General features: G+C 45.5%; 1 protein-coding gene across 1 annotated transcript in view; it reads right to left on the bottom strand.

Annotated features, from left to right (window-relative positions):
* LOC119177370 (neuropeptide F receptor-like) overlaps positions 1-22759 on the bottom strand; it is a 440672-nt gene that overhangs the window by 204082 nt on the left and 213831 nt on the right. The window lies entirely within an intron of this gene.

The following is a 22759-nucleotide window of genomic DNA, read 5'->3' as shown; positions in this document are numbered from 1 at the left end:
GCGCAGAATGCGAAAGTCAAAGTGGCACCAAACTACTTTTGAAAAAGTGCAAAATTCAGCCTGTCATTTCAGAAATGTTCTAGAGCAGGAGTACGTCCAAACACCCGGGTGATCACGAGTTAGTACGCATGTTAACCAAATACTGCTTGGGCTAAGGTTCCGTCAGTCAGTAAAGTTAAGCAGCAAGAAATGCAGAGGACCTTCAGCCAACATCAATGCTGATGTTTGTCCTCTGTTACATAGCACCGCCGCTCCCCCGACATTACATAGCTCCCAACTACTTGTAACAGTTACGTATCACGCTGGATGTAGGTATGCGTGCACTGAAAGCTGGCATTGTCCGCTTTCCATCAGTGCCCCTAAACGAAGTTAAGAACTCTTCTGCCTTAAGCGGCCTTGCGACACTTTTTGGACAGCCTTGTTTAGCACCGGAACGTGTGTTGCGATGAGCTCTGAGAAATGAAACAAGAATATAGAAATTGGTGGACGTTAAGTCAAGTTATGAGTCCTCAAAGCTTGAAACTCGAGCAGACGACAACAGGAAACGTTCTATTTCGCATTTCACTCGCCTGCTGACGTCAAAGACCGCTTCCAATCACAGCGCGCGTCTAGTAAAGTTATACCGGGAATGCCACCTCATGGTGCCCTTCACACAATACCTCACTACCGTTCTTTTTGACGGCGTCGTTAGCATGGTTACTACGGACCACGTGCGTCGTATTATACTGCCTAGAATATACCAGTCGTGTAGCAGACGCTCTCACTGTCACAGTGTGTAAAATACACACATACGCTTAGGGCGGGGTAACTTCTGCCCTTGCTTGCAAGACGCATTCTACGGCAACGCGGGGGCCCACTGCCTGTCGCATTTCTGGCTCGCTAAAAACGGTGCATGCGTTTCTACCTTTAGTTGCTGGCGCACCATCTATAGCTTCGTTCGCAGGCTAAGTGTTGTGTTCGTCGTTCTGAAAGTACACCATTGAGAAAATGGAATGGTTTCTCTCTGAGAAAGTGTAAAAAGAGCTTTCGCTGTTTTTAACATTCATACGTATGGCCTAGCTACCACATAAATATTGAACCCTATTTGGTGCGACCAGCCAGTCAAAAGCGAGCGATTTTCGTCGTCACCTCACATGAAACGACATCACTTCCCATAGCGCAAATAGCCGATGTGTGTCACCGTAGTCCGCAATCAAGGTATTTTGCCCCGTGAAATAAAATGATAACAGCGTCGATTTCGGCGTTGCCAATCGCGCAACCACAGCACCAGAAGAACAGATGAAAAAGACATGCTCAAAATGGGCCGCCGGGTCCCTTTAAGGACGAACACCCGTTGGTCGGGTTAAGGCACCATGTATTCGTTTGTGCACTGGAAAATTTTCTTGATATTTATAGGAGTTACAACGGCACGCTTCTACATATTGGACTACGCCTACTGCGCTTCGCCGGTGTTATTTCGAGATTTTTCAAATCAACTTCGTTATCGAGAACTTTAGGGGCCTTCTTGAGGACGGCCAAGCTATTCTTAATAATCGCTGTTCCTTGCAGAAAGATAAGCATTCTCAGACTACAGTCACCCCTTGCTCATTGTTCCCCGACTGCTGCCAGTGAGTGCTCAAGTGCAACCGACTGCTTCGACGCTATGCTCCACAGAAACGAGCTCAAATGCACTGCAACCATGATGTTAGCCCATACCTAATAAGTTGTTCGGTTGTAGCAGTTCTACGCTAAAGCAACAGCCACTAAGCCAAAAGGAAGCATTTCAGCGAAATAAATGAGGGTATACGACAGGATTAATTTGTAGAACATTTATACAGAATACCTGATGTAATATCGAATCAGTTAATTTTGGCTAGAACACTTACACCAGCTGTGACATTACGTGCTTTTTTTTTAGAAGTTAATCATAACAATCGATAGTATAAGAAGGAATTTCGCTCTGCAACTAATCTATTTATAGAATGTGTGTTAAACAAAGCATGCATTGCACTGTAAGCCATTTTTAGAAAGTGTTGTTGGGACAACGCCTACTGAATTCACAATGCCATGTAACGTGAATGGGCATAAGCATGTTTGCCAAGAAGTGCATGATAGATTGGTGCCGAGAGGGGCGGCTACGCTCATCACAAATTCAGCGGCCGCACGTGAGGGTTCCCCGCGAAAGCGCGCTGACACCGCTATCTGGCCAGCTGACACCTATGAGGGGGCACGCTGACAAAATACGTCGAGCTCTTGGACAAACGAGAGACAATGGTTGGGCTTCACGTCACGTCGTCTTCAAGCTGGCATCGCCAACGACGCGAGCCAGATGGCGTTGTCACCTTTCAGGCCACTGTACGCCCTTCGCGTTGCTCTTGATGCGCGACCGAGAGGGAAGAAAGTTGCGAACGCGAATACGTGCCACGGCATTTCGCTGCGAATTGAACGACGATGAACGACGCCAGGTTCTCCCTCGTAACTGAATGGACGGGTGCCAGAGGTTTGAGGCTTTTTCCAAGGTCACCTTAAGGCCACCCCGCAGGAAACGACCACAGCGCTCTTGGCGTCCGTTTTTAAGTCTCTTGCGCACTGCTCTTCACGGCACTGTAGCCTTGGTATGTTGAATTAACTGCTTAGCCAATCAGTGTTTTGGGTGACGAATCACAGTACAGTTATTTTGAGGGCTGCAACCAAGTTCGCATTACTGCTTTCTGGCTATGAGACTGTTTTTTAAACCCTAATCAATTCTTAGCGAACATCGGTGACTTTGAGCGTATCTATCTATCTATCTATCTATCTATCTATCTATCTATCTATCTATCTATCGATCTATCTATCTATCTATCTATCTATCTATGTCGGCGCCCACGACATTTAGCTTTCATGGCCGTTCCATATTGGTATCGATACCAAAATCGGTACGGGATAACATGACTATGACGATCATAAGTGACTAGTGATAACATGAAAATCGTGACATGTATGTCGCGAATGTCATAATTTACCTTTAATGGTCTTCCGGCTCTTGTTGTGGTTTAGTTCACATGACATTGCGAAACTGGTATAGTATGACATCACTGCATGGCGAACATAAGTGACAGACCCTAACATAGAAATCATGAGATGTATGCCATATAAGTCATGACTACGTGCTACGCTCATGATGCGCTCGCAGCCGTTTAGCAAGCTTTACATATACCAAATTTCGTATTACGTAACGCGAACAGATGACAAAGTTTAATGATACGTCTAAACATGGTAATCATGACATGCGTGTCATGTAAAACATGACTACAAGCTGCGCTCATAGCGTGCTCGCGACTGTTTCGCTAGCTTCACAAGAACCAACTTTGGTATCTCGTGATATGAATAGGCGACGAAGGTAAATGACACGTCCAAACATGATAATAAGCAAATGCGTGTCATGCGTGTCATGTAATACAAGACTACATGCTATATGCTCATAGCACGCTCGTGGTCGTTTCGCTAGCTTCATATATGTCGAAATTGGTATGACGTGACGTGAGTAGACGACAAACGTAAATGACACGTCTAAACATGATAATCATGATATGAAAGTCATGTACGGCATAATTTACTTGCGCCTCGTAACAGTGTGCTGATTTTAAAGTGGCATATCGACCTTTGTTGTTCGTGCTTCGCATATCATCGATTCCCACTGTATGTGGGAGCATGCCCCCCTTTTTTTTCAATTGCGAATGGATTTCTTAGCCTGGATATGTCAGGCATCTGGCGTTGTCCTCGGTGGTGTCCCGCGCCGGCACGTGTTATCCTTCCCTCTCACTTCCTCTCCTATAGCAACAGCTGTGAGTGCGCATGCTCATCCTCACCTCTAGCAGCCGGAGCATGTGGTGCGAAAGAGTGTAGGAGAGGGTAGGCGCAGTGCTTCGCCGCGCCTTCCCCCGTCGTTTGCTCTCTCTCCCCCCTGCTCATCACTTTTCCGTCCGCTCGCGCCTCACTGTCGACTATTCGCTGGCTGGGTGCCTGTCAAGAGCATCCGGAAATGTGTGCTCGAGACACCGCTGTGAAATACTAACGCCTAGCCGAGAACATTATTTGTTTTGTTCACTTCATAGTATTTTTAAACGGGCACGCAAGTAACTAGAACTGGAAACGCATACCGCGCTTCTCGCGACAGAAAAACGCCCCATGCGGCAAAAAGCACTATTGGCTGAATAGTGTAAAAAAAGAGAAAACATTATTCTTCTGACGCTGGGTTCTCACGTGCGAAACGCGATCATGGACGCTACGCAATGCATGTCTATTTCCTCACGATTCAATTCTGGGAGACGGGGGTATTTTCAGGGGTGGAGCTCCGTTGGTCTTTGTCCTGCGTGTGGCCAGAGTCCTTCAATTTTACTGGTCACGAAACTGCTCCGTAACTCAATGGGAGAGCTTCATATGATGCGTTGGGTTGCCGCGCGGTGGCGCCACCATCTCACTGAGGGGATTCGTTGGGCTGGTCGGGCGGCGTTGCGCTGGCTCGAACGACGCTGCGAGTTGTTTGCTTTGTGTGGGAAACGTGCATATCGTGCTGTTGTGATGCGGCATTAGTGCAGCGACGATGCCGAACACGTGTTGTGTCCCGGGATGTCGGTCCGGGTACAAGGGCAGAACAGAAAAAGTTTCCTTGTTCTGTTTACCCAGCGACGGCATGGTGCGCGAGAAACGGAAGCGCTTGATTCCAAGGCGAGAAACGGATGACTTTTGCTTCGACTGTAAGTATGTGAGAGTGTGCGAGAAGCATTTCGATGACAGTGACATCGTCCGCGCAGATGAATTTGTGGTGAATGGCGAAAAAGTGTTACTTCCACGTGACAAGCCCCTTTTGAAGCCTTGTGCCATTCTAAGGAAGTTTGACGGCTTGCCAGCGTATTTGACGAAGCCGAAGCAGCGGTCACGGAGCCTGACAAGAAGGTCCCCAGCGAAGCGACGTCGTGAGTCGTCCTCATGTGCCCGTAAAACAGAAGTTCACGCCAAACCAGGCACATCGAGTGCCACGTCGTGTGATGAAGGTGAGTTTACGTCCAATGTTGTTTTAACTTTCTTGCCCGTGCAATGAATATATCGGTGAAATTTCGAAGGAGTGTGTGAGCTGAAAATGCGCTATTTGAAACGATTTTTGAAATTGTTTTGCAGATCTTTCACTGCCCACAGATCTTGTCGGCGAGGGGCCGACGCGCACTTCGGACTCGGCGTGCCAGACAGATGAATTTACCAGCCCTCTCGCCGAGGTTAAACTGCTGAAGTGCCAACTTCGGGCAACGAAGCAACAGCTGACCTTGTGTCAGACGAAATTGGCCAAGATGAGAGTGCAAGCGAGCAAGCACAAAAAACTTGAACAAAGCCTTCAAAAAATGTCAACTCGCACGAAGTTGATTTTTGATCAGTGCGTGATGAATGCGAATGCCAAGTCTGCGAAAGCTGCCAGGTAAGTTTAGAAAACAGGCCAGCGCGTGTAGGATGTTTGGGAGCGGTGTTGGTGTATTTCGGTGTCAAATTTGGTTCTTTAGATTACCCCACCATGCTTCTTCGCTGAAAATACACTTTAATGTTAACATTCCTTGGGCATGTTGAGAATATTGATTCAACAGGCCATATGCGTGTCACCACATAGATTTTGTTTCAGCACCCCCTATTTTTTATTACTCCAGCAGTTTCAAATAAAAGTTGTGTTTGCTTTCCACAGCATTCCTTTTATCCTTAACGTGCCAACAGTCTCACTTTGCAATGTCAATGCTTATTGAGGATGAATACAATTACAGACGGATAAAGTTTTATAGATTTTCATATTGCCCATACTACAAGGTTGGAGAATGCGCTGCATATGTTTGCAACGTGTCAAATGCTATGGTAGCATAACATACGATATGCCAGAGAAACGCCAGATCGCATGTATTTATCCTGAACATGGTTCCTCTGTGCCTACTGTTCATTGGGCTTTCAGCATATGCAGCTCGAAAGCAGCATAGAGCATGTCATGGAATGGGGTATTCTTGAAGCACCTACGCATGAACCTGGTATAATGTGCTTGTATCCTTTTAGCAGTTTCGCTACTGTAAATGCATGTGAAATCCATTATAAAACAACTTTACTATTTAATGCATGTGTTTCAGTATGATGAGCCCCCTCTCCTATTTTTGGTGTCTGGTGCACACACATTATGCATGCATATAAAGCATCTTGTCTGTGTCATGTACATGCATGTAATTCCAAATGCACTGCACGAATGTTTTTTATCCTGAAGGCCCACTATGTAGCATCTTTCGAAATGTGAGAACAGTTCCCTACTTTTCTCTTTAGGTACAGGAAAGAATGGCTTTATGACTGTCGCCTTCTGAAGGTTAAGTCGACGTCTGTGTACACGTTTCTTCATGAGAACGAATTGCTACCTCTCCCTAACCCCCGCACTCTGTACACTAACATGAAAAACCTGAAAGCTGACTTTGGGTTTGATGCAAACTTGTTTGCTGTTCTGAACGAAAAGCTTGCAGCGGTCCCAGAGAGACAATGACGAGGTTTGGAGAAATATCTATATTTAAAATCAAAAGCAGTGCCTGTGACTTTTGACATTGTTCCTAAGCCATTTGGCCATTTCTATTTTGCAGGAGTACTCATGTTTGATGAGATGAGTGTTCGCAAAAGCCTGCATGTCAGAGAATCTGATATGGCCCTGCTTGGAAAAGTCAACTTTGCTGAACACACCAGGCCAGGGGATAACGAGAAAGACGCTGATCATGTGTTGGTGTTCCTGTTTCGGCCCTTTCTTGGGGGCTGGTCGCAAACTGTGGGAACATTCTGCGCTTCCAGCGCTGCTCCTGGTTCTGTTGTGGCCAAATTGCTGCTGCAGTGCATTGTGCACTTGGAAAATTCTGGCGCTGTTGTCCAGGCTGTGACATGCGACAATTCTACAAGCAACCGGTCAGCTTTGAGTTCGTTGGGTAACAACGTTTTCCTGTAACAATCCTAGAGTACTGCTGTAATATATGGTTATACAGCTGAAATTTCTTCTTTCCAGGCATACATGGGGACAGAAGAAACCCACAAACATCATTTCAACACCCCTGTGACCCGTCAAGAGAGATTTACACTGTCATCGACCCACCGCACATTTTCAAGTGCATAAGAAACAACCTTCAAAAGGTTGGGAAGTTTCTGGTAAGAAAAACGAGGCGTGGTTATGCTATACTTTGCTGTACAAATTGTTTACAACAATAATTGAAATTTTGTTTCAAGCTGCCAGAGGGTGACGTTTACCACGATCATTTCAAGTCCCTTTTGGGGTATGAGGAAGACCAGGCTGGACTCCGAGCTGTGCCTAAACTGACAAAAGCCCACATAGTGCTCAATGCCTTCCAGAAAATGAGTGTGAGACTTGCTGTTCAGGCAAGTAATATTATGACTTTTTCTTGTGCAGCAGGTAGCATGTTTGGGAAACTACTCCTTCAGCCACACCTTACTGATTTTTTATCTTCAGTTGTTCTGTGAATCTACAGCTGCTGCACTGGAGTTTTACAGCAGGCAAGATGTGTGCAAGGAGCTGCATGATTCAAAGGCGACCGCGGCATTCACCAGACGAATGAACGGCCTGTTTGACTGCTTGAATTCTCGGAGGCCAGAGCACGTGCAGTATAACTAAGCGGAGCACATTGCAGTGAGAAATACCACTCGAGACTTTATATGTTATTATGGGTATTCTGCTTTTATTTATTGTTACAGATGTAACATGAATATTTTTCAGACATTAAAAGAGAACGTGACATGGCTGAACAGTTTTTGTGATTACATTGAGAGTTTGCCGAAGCAAAGGCAAGCCTGCTTCCTCACCAAGCCCACGTCTGAAGCGCTGCGAGTAACCCTACTCAGTACTATCGCACTTGCGGAGAACCTTCTGGCCTCAGGTTTTCGATATGTGCTGGTTGGAAATTTCGGACAGGATCCTCTTGAGGTAAACATGTAAGCTTTTTTATTTCTGCATTGACTAATCTGTTGTGTCAATTTCAGAGGTTTTTTGGCATTGCGAGACACGTTGCTGGTGACGGAGGGCAACCAACGATTCAACAGTTCCTGTTCATATACCGAATGCTTTCGGTCAACAACCTTGTCCGCCCACCCAAGCGGGCATCAGTTGATGGTTATGGGCCGCAGTTGCTGTTCAAGCTGCAGGACCTCTTCAACAAGGAAGCTGCTCCTGTCAATCATGTACGATGCCATATTGAAAACAAAAGAGCTATTGATAGTTTCTCCATCTGGAATATATTTTCGGGCGAAGAGCTGCTAAACAGACGTTCACTCAGAATATGCACAGAGTTCATCATTTACCTGTGCATGATATTTTTCCACGAACATGCATGTAAACAAAGAAAATTCTCGTTTCAGGTTGACTCCCTGGCCATTCTCCTGGATGACGTTCTTTTGGAGGCGACTGAGAGTGAGGAAGAGGCCCTCGCGGACTTGTCTCCAAAGGAGTACATTTTAGACTACCTTGCGGGCTATGCTGCCCAAAAATTTTCTGAGATGTGCTGCACCGACTGCGTGGAGTCTTTAAAAGGTTTGCAACGATCACCAAGTGACCTCATTCTTGTGAAGTCGAGAGGTTACCTTCAGGTCCCCTCCACCAAACTGCTAAACCTCCTCCAAATTGCTGAAGAGCATGTAGAAGAATTTACGGTGAAGCAAACTGCGTGTGCTGGTGTGTACATGGGCATTGTAGAGCAGGTTTTGCTGGACAGTCGTACAGCTTCAGCTGCTGTCGGCTGCCCCACCCACTTTGTTGGAACGACTGCTGAGGTTCTACACCTTTTTCTTCGGTGCCGCCTGCATTTTTTCACGAGCGAAAAAAATAAGCAGTCACGTGTGACAAAGCGAGCAACATGCCCAGCTGGTGGAGGGAGAAAGCCAAACTGAAGGAGTAGTGTAAAAGCAAAGCAGCCCTTTGCGAGCCTCCTGGACCTATAATTGTATAGCTCACTTATAGGCGGATTTTTGTTTGATCAGTAAAATAGTAGCTGTGTTTCCTTAGTTGTTTGCAAACTTTATAACCTTGTGGTCAGGCTGGCATGCAAAAAAACCTTTCTGGTGTCTTTGTGCTTTCACTTTTAATATTTCCACGAACTATCGCTCAGGATTCGTTTTTTGTTTTGTAACCATGCGTGGCCGCTTCCGGTTTTTTATCTGGTGTTTCAACTGAAGCGCCCATTTGCTCTTTTTTTTTGTACGTCGCGTCGGGCAATATTGTTGATATGGAAAGGTTGTCACCTTGTCACTAACTTGATTTCTTGTTTGCTCGAAAATATTCTCGACCCTATTTTCATGGATCGAAAATTAATGACGTCCCGAGAGCGATTCATGCATAGCAAATGCCGCGTGACTCACTTTATCGATGTCTTCTGTCCAGGCCACGCTGCGGACTGCTTCTTTGACGTTTGCGTTTCCTTCTAGTCTTTTGCAGGGCATGAGTTCGCTTTAATAAACTTCATTCAGTAGAACTTTACGTTTGTCTTTGTTGCGTGGCAATATTCTGTTTCGTCCGTGTGCTACACATCAAAGCGCAAACAATAAATTTTTGTACGCTGCACCACGCTCTTTTGTCTCCCTTCATAATATTGAAATTTATTTTTGTAGCATGTGATAAAAGTTTGCGCTTCCTTTTTTGCAAGGATTGAAAAGCGGGTTCGCGGAAAGACACACAGTGCAACATACATCATTTCGTGTTTTGATCCTTTCCCTTTATGTAGCGCTTTTAAATGTTACTGTACCACCTCATCGAAAAGAGAATATTACTGGGGTATCTGGGTGCTCAGCGCCTTCCAGAGCACTCAACAGATTCATTAAAAGCCTACTCTGAAGAACGCGTACCTGCTTCTTTTCAGTTTTTTTTTTCGTTGCATTATTGATAGGCCCGCAGCAGTCCGCAGCTACGGAGCTACCGTATGTATTGTGGTTACAAAGTTTTCTTGAAGGAAACAAACAAAATATATTTTAAAATCGGTAAACACGGCGCAGCGCTTGCGCCCAAAGACGCCAAAGCAGTTGCCGTTCGTGGCCGAGGTCTGCGGCGATTTATTCGAAAAAATAAAACCCCATTGGATGCAGGTGGTATACACAATAATTGGGCGGTTCATCGCTAACAACCACGAAAACAAAAAAAGAAACCCAGCGCGCAGAGACCAGAAGCAGCGAGCGTTTTCATGCCAAAAGCTGGCAAATATGCCGCACGCGCGGCGGCTGGATACCCTCAGTGCGACGGTGGCGCCAGTAGTGGCGCCCGCGGACCCTATATGAAACTAGCGCCGAAGTTTCGTGACCAGTAAAGCACTGAAGGACTCTGGTGTGGCGTAACCGAGAGAAGAGGGGATGAAAAAAATGAAGGCAGTATCTCTCGTACAGTATGATGAACGGCGCTGTCTCATAAAAGTACACACAAAATGCAGTTGAGTGAGCACATTCTAGATAGCGCTGTACCGCTAATCTCCGATTGGCTGCTGTGCGGGTTGTGCCTGGGTGCGCGAGGAAAGAGTTTCTACCTCAGTCTCCTGGATAGTCCCCGTACGTGGCGGATCACTGGTGGGGCATTGACGACGCAGAGCGGTGGGCGCGTTGAAGACGCTTGCGCTCGGCTTCTATGGCTCGCGTCTCGTCGGTGTTACCCGCGCGCCGTCTGCATTCTCTAACGTGATCGGATGCATGGACGCATGCACGGGCGGATGAACACACAGACAGAGGGACGGACAGACGCGCGCATGAACGGACAGACAGAGACAGACAGACGTACAGACAGACAGGTGGATGGACGGAAGGCCAGACAAACTTATGGGCGGACAGACAAACTTATGGACAAACATATAGACAGACGGATGGACGCACGGATGCACGAACGGATGCACGGACAGACGGACGGACGGTTGGATGTATCGATGGACGCACGGACGAATAGAAGGATGCACGGACGGATAGATAAATGCACAGATGGACGCATAGACCAACACACTGACGGACGGACGAATTAATGTACAGAAACACGGACGGACGTACGGACGCTTCGCCCCACTTTTCATTATTCACTCGGTGTATACGCTGTGTTTTTTTCTTGTTTCTTCGTGTCTCGACATTTCCTTGTTTTCTTTGGCCCCGCCGTGGTGGTCTAGTGGCTAAGGTACTCGGCTGCTGACCCGCAGGGCGCGGGTTCAAATCCCGGCTGCGGCGGCTGCATTTCCGATGGAGGCGGAAATGTTGTAGGCCCGTGTGCTCAGATTTGGGTGCACGTTAAAGAACCCCAGGTGGTCTAAATTTCCGGAGCCCTCCACTACGGCGTCTCTCATAATCATATAGTGGTTTTGGGACGTTAAACCCCACATATCAATCAATCAATCCTTGTTTTCTTTGAAAGTTAAATTTCGAAGAGAAATAATAATCAGATTGATCTTGCGTAGGGATTTCTTTCCTCACGTACAGTTTGGCTTCGAACCATATGGGGGTAATTTACCTCCTCAGAAACGTCACTAAATGTTCCAGACTTCCTACACATCTACACGGCGCTCGACTTTGAAAAAATACGCTCCTTAATGCAGCAACAGTTCTGGCTTTTCCGCCCCGCCATGCCACACCAGAACTCTGCTATCGACCCACGTGCAATAGGCACCAGCGCGACGAACTTCCGTTGAAGTTGATCCTACGAAACACGCGAAAGGAGGACATTAAAGTGCCGCGCAATTATCTAGCAGCGTTAATACGTAATTTACGGCTACGTGTTTAACAACTTGAGAACATATGCTGTGCCCTAGTACTTTATGAAGCAAGCACTTCATCAATTGCCACACGGATTTTTAAGCATTACTAAGTCGCTCTCCGTGTTGAACAAGGAAGACTTGCAGGCATGGAGTCAAGTCAGCTGACGCAAGAGGCGCGTAATTGGAGACCGTTGGGAGCAGCCTTCGTGCTACGTCGGGCATCAGACAGGCTGAAGACGATATCGACGACTGAACTGCCTAATACAGTTCCCGAAGTGCACCTGCTTCCTTAATTGAGCCGTACACGCCAGTCGCAACGTCCGAAGAGATGTTCCTACTCATCCGTGCATGTTGCCGGGCACTTTATGACACTAACGGACTGACGGCAAAAGGGCAGTGACTGTGCACAAGAAAATAACGAAAAGCCTCTCTTATATAGACCCTCGCCCGATTAATATGTCTCATACGACTGGTATTTTTTCAAATGAACCTCCACCGAACCCGTTTTTATGTTGCTTTTTCAGTTTTACTGGTATGATAAGGTCGTTATGCAAAGTGGTTAGGTTTGTTACAATAAAGGGCATTTTAGAGTTATGTATGATGGGTAGTGTGAAAAGCTGTAGTGCATAATACAAGACCGGCCGCTGTGCTTTCACTGCAAATTGTTGTCTGTAACCGCTGACCTTTGTGATTTTCAAGACCCGTAGTACTTTTTCACCATGCTAGGCTGAACCACGCGGACAGTGTAATGCATACGCTTTTAAAGGGTCTTCCACTGATGATTGATATTACTCCATTAGGAAGGGTATAATATCTATGCGCGTAATATATATGCAAGTCTTAACACTCGAAACAGGCACTGATGAGCAAGAACTGTTCGTTCATTTCTTGGTCTTATTCGCAGAGGGCTCGAGAATGATCTTTGTAGAATAATAAAGAATGTGAGAAGTTGGAGCACTTAAAATAAGTTTATCGTTGTAATACAATAACGGTCCAATGCCATCCACTAAAGCACACCGAATACTCAAATGAAGCTCTGGGACAGAAAAAAATCAACTGACGAACTAAAATGCAAGCGAAAAGACACACAACCCACCACCGAGAAGAAATCTGGGTAATTGTTACTATTAACCCGAACTGCAAACTGCCAATTGAAATAGAAAGATAGAAACCACTGGGACCTTGCTCTGAGTGTATCTTCACGGCACCTGTTTGTTTCTACATTCTGCTTGCACGATTTCATTTCTTTTGTGTAATGCCATCGATGTAAACCACAGAGTTGGCATCTCAATAATCACCGCTTAAGTCAGACTCTTTGTCCCCCTATCTGCGATCTATGCATGCGTTGCGTTTCGAGGTAACCGTCAAAATTTCAAGTCATCAAGAGAAGAGGAAGAGGGCTACATAAACATACTTGCGTGGAAAGCGAACACAATATCGCACCCCGCTGCGCAGAATTTTAGCCTCCATGCGCTCATAGCGCACTTGCATAAGTCAGCGTCCTGTCTCTGCAGTGAAAACCACGCGAAGGTTATTTTTCGTAATTCACCTCTTTCTGTAATTAATTAATTGTCTTCAAACAACTTATTCAGTTTGCAGTTGACTCTTTGTGTTGTTGGTTTCCATTGTGAGAAAATGGATGGCAATGGTACATCATCTTATAATGCCAGGCGAGAGGATCTTCTTTGGTGCACACTGTGAATACTTGGGCTGGCGCATTTCTCAACAGCCCCCTGCTCACAACAGCAATCACAGCAGGATGCACGGCGTCAGAGCAAAAGGAGAATGTGGAGAAATCGGTGCTTTCGCATATCGCCAATCGATATCTGTCAGAGGGGAGCATAAAAGATGCCCCGAGATCCTTTTGCCATCGCTTCTCCTGCACCTGATGCAGCAGCTATGGGTCGCGCTAGATTTTCTTCGAAATGGCTTCGATCTTTCTTTGCACTTCTTTTTTTTCTGTATCTTTTACTGAGCGTCGCAGCGAGTTGCAAGCACCAAGTTCGAGGCGCAGAATATCTGGTTCCCAGGCTTTGAATACACTCCAGCCGTATGCAGAAAGAGCAACCAGATTTATAATGCTGGACTGGCCTCTTCGTCAGAAAGCTGGAGAGCTACGACAGACGCCCGACAGAGAGGTATGGGGTCAAAGAGACAGTGTGAGAGTTGCAACTGTACTAACCTTGAAGACACACACACACACACACAAAACAAGGTCAACGTGTCGCGGCGGTGGTGTTTCGATAGATGCGAATTGCGATAGAGGCCTTTGTGCTGCAAGTGCATCGCGAACCATCAAGAGCAGCAGCAATCGTCTATAAATGCACACGTTTTATCTAATACAACGTCTACATGAGGTCGTAGGAAGCTCGCATGATACAGAAAAGCGAAGCAAAGGAGAAAAATGAAAAACTAAAATGAAAAACTAACTCAACAGGTCCCTTTGTTTCCAAGACGAGGCGCAATTCATTTTTGTTTTTAAAGGGGCCGGTCATTTTAAATAGATGGTAACGAGAAAGACTCGAATGTTAAGAACCAAATTGAGATCACTGTAATGTGATAAAACATGGCAAGCGATACTTATGGCTGACAAATGCACACTGTGTGCGCTGAGCCAAAGAAGAGAAGAAAAGTAAAGCTCGCATGATTACCTCTGCACCTCAATTCGCAAAATTTAATGGCCTGTTTGGCTAATGACCCATCCCTTGCTGCGCATCATGTAGGGGATCATCACTAAAGCATGCGAATGATTCAAGGAAACGATGCGCAGAGCGCTTAGAAGAAGCGATAGCTGTATAACTGCTAGTCAATTTTGTGCTCTTGCGTCATGCTTCGTAAAGGTCGAAAAGGATCCGACCAGATGCTTGCAAAGTTTCAGCAGCACAGGGACGCAGTGCCCCAATTCAGGCTTGGATTATGATAATAACAGATATTGTAACATTATAAACTTGCGTTTAGAGAGGCCAATGTCTGGTGGTGAAATTTAGATTAATCATGGTGTTTTCTGAGTGGAGGGTAACCTTGAGATTTAGAAAAAAACTAAATTCTGTATGATAGGCTTTGCCTGGCACCCTGTAATTGTTTTTCAAAGTTTATGTTCTCGATGCGGTAATTCACACCCCCTGTCATAAACGTGCACTGGCTGCTGGCGTTGAAAATTCCATTAAACGGAGCCGAACAGCAGCGCGATACCTTTGCCATTGAAAATGACACGCTTTGCAATCTTGTACTCGTGTGCGTAGTGCTGGTACAAATAAGCAGAAAGAGGCAGTTAAAAAGTGTTAAACCAGTCAAGCGCAAAAAAGAAACAAAGATGAACGAAATACTGCATGATATTCTTACGTCCCTAGCAACTTATTTTAGGCCATTCGCAAATTTTTCTACATCGTTTTCTGAGAAACGCAGGGAACACGCTTTGTCCCGCCCCGCTTGCATATTTAAATTACATAGCAAACCACGCATTCATATTGTGATGGTGTTAATAGAGCTCGCAAACTACTACGGCGGCAGAGTGGGGAACGCCTGTAGAAGCAAGCTATTTCAATAGCTATGTCACGCTGCTTTCGGTAGTAGACAAGATAGAGGCGAACACTTGACAACTCCTCCCCTTCTGTGTCTCGCTTCCTCGCATCCTCTGTTTAAGCGTATCGCTGCCTCCCTGAACTTTGTCTTTTCTACTTTCACCGAATTCACGAGAAGGCGTAATAGCCACTTTCTTCATTTTTTTTGCCATACAAATGAAGGGAGACGTATAGGGGACAAGTAATCTCTTTTACTCGATGAAAATTTCCGTCCAGCAGCACTCGCTAATCGCAAACATCAGCACGCCGAGTTTGTCTATCTGGAGCATTCCTGACGTGCGGTGCTCGTCCTTGAAGAGCCTTCGTTTCTTCTCAGTGCTTGCCTCGCTCTCATTTAGTTCACCTGCTGGCTCCACTGGCCACAGAAGTACGTGCTGATGCCGAGGCGGGCGCTCGATGGTGCGAGGAAATCCAGGGGGATTAGTTCACGTACCCCGCCACTGTGACTAGTCGGTGGTGCGGAGGCTCGAAATCTCTTTCTGTACCAAAGACATTCCTTGACGCCCGCAAGTGTTGTGAAATGAAACCGAGAAAATGAGAATTAGCGGGGTGGGAGAAGTGGTCGGTATTTCTTTCTTCGTGCATCTTGCCTTTGTGTGGGCTCGCACGGGTGGATTCGCCACGTCAAATGGCTCTCACTGCATTCATTCGTTTTATTTATTTATTTTATTGCCAATATGTTCGCCCTACTTCGTGCAGGTTACCGTTCACCCACAAAACAAAAAAACACGCGACCAATCACAATGTGTCGCTAAGTCTACGCGGATTAGTTCAGAGTTGCCGCTGTGGTGATTAGTTCCCAATGTGGCGGTGGCTGCGAACACGGTTGAGGCTCCAGCGTCCCTGCTCCCTCGTGTCATGCCAGTACACATTCTCCACTTTTTCTTTTTTTTCTCTCTCTCTCTTGTGTGAGTCTCGAGACCCGGGGATTTGCTGAACGCAAAAACTTGTGGTGCGTATCACCTACAACCGTGAAATGTACAGAAAAGAAACAACAAGCTTTGGTTGTTTGGTGCTGTGAATCTCGCCCTGAATCGAGAACTAAGCTGACCATCTTCTTGCCACACTTTTATGAGACCATTGTGAACATGTGCACAACCTGCCTTCAAAGAAGGTACTGCGAGTGTTTCTACCCAGGATTGTCCCACGGACTACCCAATCTCTAAGTGTTTCACGGAAAAAAGACACCAAATACAGCTAGCCACACTGGGCTGTTCAATGTCACCTTATGAAATGTTTCCTTTTTGTGGCCTAAGCATGAAAAAGATAAAGCACACATCAACGCCTTCAAGGGGCCGATCACCAAATCCAAAGAAATCGGTGCCTGCCACTAATGCACTCATATTACATCAGTTGGTAAACCACCACGAGATGCATTTCTTGAAAAAAAAAAACACGAACATTGACAAGATGCAAAGCCATACCTCACAGATGAAACATGAATTATAAATAAAAGTCAATGTTCACTTCCGCAACTTTCATTCATTATTTCTTATGTGAAGCACTTTCTCAATCTAGATAGGGTCCCTCGCTTGCCCCTTGAAGAAATATCACAGAAACCTATGACATCAAAGCATTATATCTGTAGTGCGCGTGTGTATGATTACATTGTTTTCTTTATTATGTGTGACATTCATTCTGTACATCTGCGTTCGATTTCACCTCGTGATTTCCCTTCTATCATCTGTTATGAACAGCATAAATTATAGTAACATGATATCACGGCAACATGATTTGTGCGAATTCTCCATGAGATACTACCGCAAACTACAGGGCAGAAAATGCTCACTCTAAAAACAGTGCGAGCAAGAAGGGTGTCTTAGTGTTCCGCAACAATATTCATCATACGGCTTGCTTGCGTTTCTTTCCTTGAAAACTCGGCGCTGGCCATTTTGCTATCAAGAAAGCTATGTTACGCTGAAAGCGCGCATCACGTTCGTGGCATGAAAGTGCCGGGCGCGTGGCAAAAGTGCACGAAGAGGAACTCTATATGGATGACGCTTACTGTTGTGGGACACAAGGACGCCTTTTTTAACTCGATCTTTTCTTTGAGTGCTAGGTTCGAAAAAAGAAACGTCACAAATCTAATAATTTACAAAAGCGTGTCTGCGTCGCTTTCTGGTTTTGCCCACTGACGTAAATGGCGCAATCAGAAAAAAATTAGAAAAAAATTTATGACGGGTACAAGCTGCGCTGTACCCGGACTCCCTCAAGTTAACAGCGCATAATGAATTTTGGGAGTGAATAGTGCTCTAAGAATTAAGAATTAATATTAGGGCATTAGAGCTGATTCTGTTATATGAAAACGTACCAAGAGGCTTTGCATGCACTGGAAGTATTTTCGTTCTGTTATGGTAGATTAGCCAGACACGTCACCGGAAGCTCCTTCATGCAGCAGGCTTACTCTTGTTATCGCGAAGTATTCGGTTGCACCTTACGTGTTCAACTTATAACATCCACTAGCCAAGAATCATGGGACTGTTACGCCGTCCCACCATTATTTTCTGCCGCAAATGAACTGAGAGGTATCCGCAGAAAAGTGAATTGCGGTAAGAAGAGAATGCAAGAAACACGTGACATGAAACGCGCGCTGAAACGAAATCGTTTTGAACCTTTTACCGGAAGCACTCCCCGCAGACAATTATGTTTTGCAAGTAAGTATTTATTTTAGTATATGTATTAAGAGTACATAACTAAGTGCAAATACGCCGAGAAATCGGAAAATTTAGCTTTAGTTCTAGAAAAAAAAGTGTCCACATATGTGGATGCTGCGAACCTCCGTTATGCTATAGGTTCATCATCCTTATTCATTGAACAGCCGGTTTCACGTTTGGGGAAAATCTCGGAGTCCTTGGCATCGCGTTGCGGCCAGCGCAGGCAGTCGCACGCCAGCAGCAGCTCGCGCATGCGCAGACGATTGATGAGCGTGCTATTGAACCGCATCATCTGCGACAGCGGTGCGCTCTGGCCGCATTGTCGGGCAGCCTGCTGATTTCATCCTTATTGCGGAAACTAGGCCGCCGATATTTTGTAATAAATGCTGCGAGATGGCAACCTATCAGCCTTCGCTGGCGATAATGGGGCTCCAGAAACAGCGTTTATTGACAGCATACGCCGTTTGCTCCTTCGAAACGCCGTGGTACTGAAAACGTTCTCGTATCCTCTTAGTGTGTGCACCGCAGTATGCTGCGACTAAGAATACAGTAATGACCACGTACCGTGCGTGGTATTTATTTCACACCAAAGAAAAAAAAGCAATCCACAGCGACTGCCATGCACCTATATAGGTTCAACGCAATAAAACAGCAGGAGAACGTGTTCAGGAATGCTGTAGGTCAAGATAACCACCTGAACGCGCTTCGTCTCGATGACATTTTCTAAAGTACATGAAGAATGCCTATTTGGCGTTCGCCGAAATGCACGCGCGAAGCTTTCAACTTGGTGCCTCACCATGTCTCGAGCAGCAGCGATGACGGCAGCAATTGCAGTGAGGCCCACAGTAGTATGTATACCCCCATAAACATACTTACATAAAGAGCAGACACTCCCCTATGGCCCTGCGGTCCAGCTACTACGCTGCTTTCAGCGCCACGAGTGGTTGGTCAGACCCTATAATGGTCTGAGCATAACCAAAATAACAGAATTTCCTTCTTTCCAACGCTGGGATTTGAGCCCGCACCCTCATGCTCCGAAAGCGAGTCTCTTTACCACTAGGCTACACAACCATGCTTCCGCCATGGGAATACATGTACAGTAGATCTAAACCACATGATTGTGCCTCTTTGTGCAAAACAAATGCAGAAAGACGACACTTTCGAGTCATGTTTCACTGTTTTCTGTTGTAAGGCATTAAATGTCCTCAGCGAGACATGATGTAGAGCGGATATAGAAAATTGCACAAATTAATAAAATTTCTTCTTTGCAGAAAAACTGCTACCAAACTTGGGTATTCATTGTCCTCCTAGAAAGGTTATTACAAATCTTAAAAAGGGGAGTAAAAGAGAGGATGGGTACGCGATCTAGCGGTTGGTCAAACCCTTTCTTGATGGGCCGCGAAAAGGCTCCAGAGGCCACTTTTTATATAGTATATTTCTCTATGATATCCCTACCAAGGGTTCTTTCACGTAATAAAGTAAAGTGAGGCGTTGAGCGACATCGACCCAGTTCCCGCAGTAACAATGAAATCCACCCACTCCCGACAATGCGGCCAGCGCGCACCGGAAGCACTCAACATCTCGTCCGTCAGGCAACTGCGCACGCGCAAGCAGCTGCCAGCGCTCGACTCCCGCGCTGGCCGCATCGTGATGCCACGCACTGCGAGATTTCTCATAAGTGTTAAACAGACTGTACATTAAAAGTTTGCTTGCCGGCAACTTTTTCAATGCTTTAATTATAATCATCACTACTTACCATAACCATTACCTTCGTTGTACATTCTACTCATTTATCAATAATGTCATCATCAGCATCATCCTCATTAACGTTCGCCTGGCTGCTTGCTAGTGGCTCTGCCTTGGCATTTTCATCATCTTCTTTAATTATCGCCATCGTCAACGCTTCATTGCTGACGTTAAACGCTGTCATCATCACTACCATCATCACTATTCAAGTCCGTTTGCTTGCCCACAAATCTACTTCAACGTGGTCCTCATCATCTTTATCGTCATTTGTCATTGTTACCAAAGCGTTAATGTTTACGTTAAAATTACATGATTTCACCATCAGACGTAGCACTGTTCTAGTAGCCTTTGCTTGTTCATGGCTCTGCTTCAACTTTCCAACTCAGTACATTCACTTCCGCTGGTGAACTCGAAAATACAGGCATGTATACCTCCACCTACTCTACGTCTTGAATAAAGCAAATTGTAACAAAAAACTCTGAACAGTCGCATTTACCTAAAATACAGGTAATGTTTAGTACAGAGCCTCTCGGCAGCAAAAGCGGGTTCTAGAACCATTCGGTGTTCTATCAGCGTCTTACACAAACTCGGTATGCCTCGCGCCCACATATCTGGACGCCGCACCGCCAGCTCCACTTACAAAAGTTTGGTGGTTCGCAGTGCAACAAATTCACAGAAAAACCCAATAAGTCTTTCCTTGTTTTTCGAATAAAGCTGAATTATCTAAACTTTTTTATAATTTAGAGTGAACTTGTCAAAAAGGTGTAAGTATACGCTTTTTCAAGCAATTTCAGAAGAACGTCATTTTTTTGTGCGCTTATTCTGCTGTTTGTTGACAGATGTCGAAACATATATAAGTTTTTATAAAATAATCAAGCAATACCAACGTTTCAATGTGATGCTTAAGGCATTGCGTTGGCTAGCCTCATCGAACTCCAATGATATGCTCTGTCGACATTTGGAAACGCTAGTATACCTGTAGCGAAATGAATCGTTTCCCAGGCGTGAATGAAAAACGTCCGTGAATTGGCAATCCTATAGAGGCGAACTCTCGCACTGGCCACATTCCCTCGTTGCCACCTCCTCTTGTACTTCTACAGAGTGTGGCACACTCCAAGTTGATCATTTATTATTTGGCAGCAATATATAAAGGATTAGCTTTTTTTTTCAGGAGATAGAATTCCGTTCGGGCCATATTCTCCGGAATGAAACGTTCATTTCTAATATTTGAAGTTTTACGTCCCAACGCCACGATATTATTATGAGAGAAGCCGTGGTGCACGATTTAAAAAAATTTGACCATCTGCCGTTCTTTAACGTGCGCGGACATCATGCAGTATACAGGCCTTCAGCATTTTACCTCCATTGAAACGCGACCACCACGGCTGAGATCGAACCAAGGAGGATTTTAAAAAAAAATTGCTAGAGTGAAAGCTCCCGCAATGCTTTGCCAGTGCAAGGGAAGCCAGCTTTTGCCACTGCCAAGATGCCGGAAACATGCTCTTTTCTGATAGTGCCCACTTAAAGATCAAGTGGCTTTGATAAGTTAGTGTGAATTCTGCGTTAGTTCTGTACTAAAACACAGTTGTTCCCGACGACATAACACACAGAAACGAATATGGGTGACTGAATTTCCCAAGTACTTTGCCTCCAATTGGAGGCTCACTAAGGACAACTAGTAACACTAAGGAGCACTTCGGGCACTATGTCACCCGAAAAAGTTTCTACATTACACTCGGTGTACATGCGAGGGAAACACTCCGTTCTTAATCGCTGAAAGGAGACACCTTACCATGCCCCTAGTAAGACGGCCGCCACAGCCGCCATCTTGCCATAGGCACGGCTTCACTCGTAGGCAGTGATTTCCGCTCCAGAAATTTTTTTAATCCCCCTGGGATCAAACCTGTGGCCTTCAGATCTCAAATTAAACTTGAATCACTGTACGTGTGCGAATTGCTTGTTATTGTTACCTTGTCTGGTGTTCATGTCATGGGAAGTGACGTACATATTTTTAGCGCATTATTCAGCGTGTTCAATATTCAGCATGCCAGTAATTGAAAAAAAAGACTATTTAATACGAGCTATTCTCTCAATACGACAAAACAAAAGGATGTTTCCTTAATGAAAGATTTTTATAGTGGAGCCATACTTGCTAGCAGCAGTAAGCAGAAATTCGGGAATGCATTCTTGACGGTGCCAATAACCACGAGCATTGACAAAACATGAGTCATCACTGAAAACAAAGAGGGAAAACCAAGAACAGAAATTTGGAAGACCTTGGCAATATAGAAAATGAAGTGGGGATGAAATTTGCCTTGAATCATGCTCCATAATTTTCAAGTGGCTTACCCACGTGACGAGCACAAAGTGCTCAGCAATGAAAACCCAATAATCGGCTCAAGCATCATTGCACTACGTATAGCGGCGAGCCTTCGTCAGTGCTTGTTACAGCGCGGCACCAACATAGTAATCAAGCATAGTAGTGTTACTTCGAAATAACGGCACGTAACAATAGTCTAGTTATAATAACCAATAATTGCGAGACGCCCAGAAATTTCGGCCATCTAGTGTTTTTAAACGCGCATCTACATCTAGGTACATGCACATCAAGCCTTTCGCTTCACCCCACCGCGGTGGTCTAGTGGCTAAGGTACTCGGCTGCTGACCCGCAGGTCGTGGGTTTGAATCCCGGCAGCGGCGGCTGCATTTCTGATGGAGGCGGAAATGCGGAAGACCCGTGTGCTCAGATTTGGGTGCACGTTAAAGAACCCCAGGTGGTAAAAATTTCCGGAACCCTCCACTACGGCGTTTCTCATAATCATATGGTGGTTTTGGGACTTTAAACCGCACATATCAATCAAGCCTTTCGCTTCCATCAAAATGAGGCCACCACCGCGATTCCATCCCTCGCCGTTCGTTTGGCTTTAGTAAAGTTGCCGATAGATTTGTTGAGGCGTCCGATCTCACCTTCTTGCATCTCCTCGATGTTCAGTCCACGCCACGATTTCTTTTCTTCGATAACCAAGGTTCTCAGCTTCAGCTATCTCAG

This window comes from Rhipicephalus microplus, chromosome X (genome assembly GCF_043290135.1).
Source record: "Rhipicephalus microplus isolate Deutch F79 chromosome X, USDA_Rmic, whole genome shotgun sequence".
NCBI classification, from domain to species: Eukaryota; Metazoa; Arthropoda; class Arachnida; order Ixodida; family Ixodidae; genus Rhipicephalus; species Rhipicephalus microplus.
The sequence above is the reverse complement of the archived record's forward strand: the minus strand, read 5'-3'. Positions and strand labels throughout refer to the sequence as shown.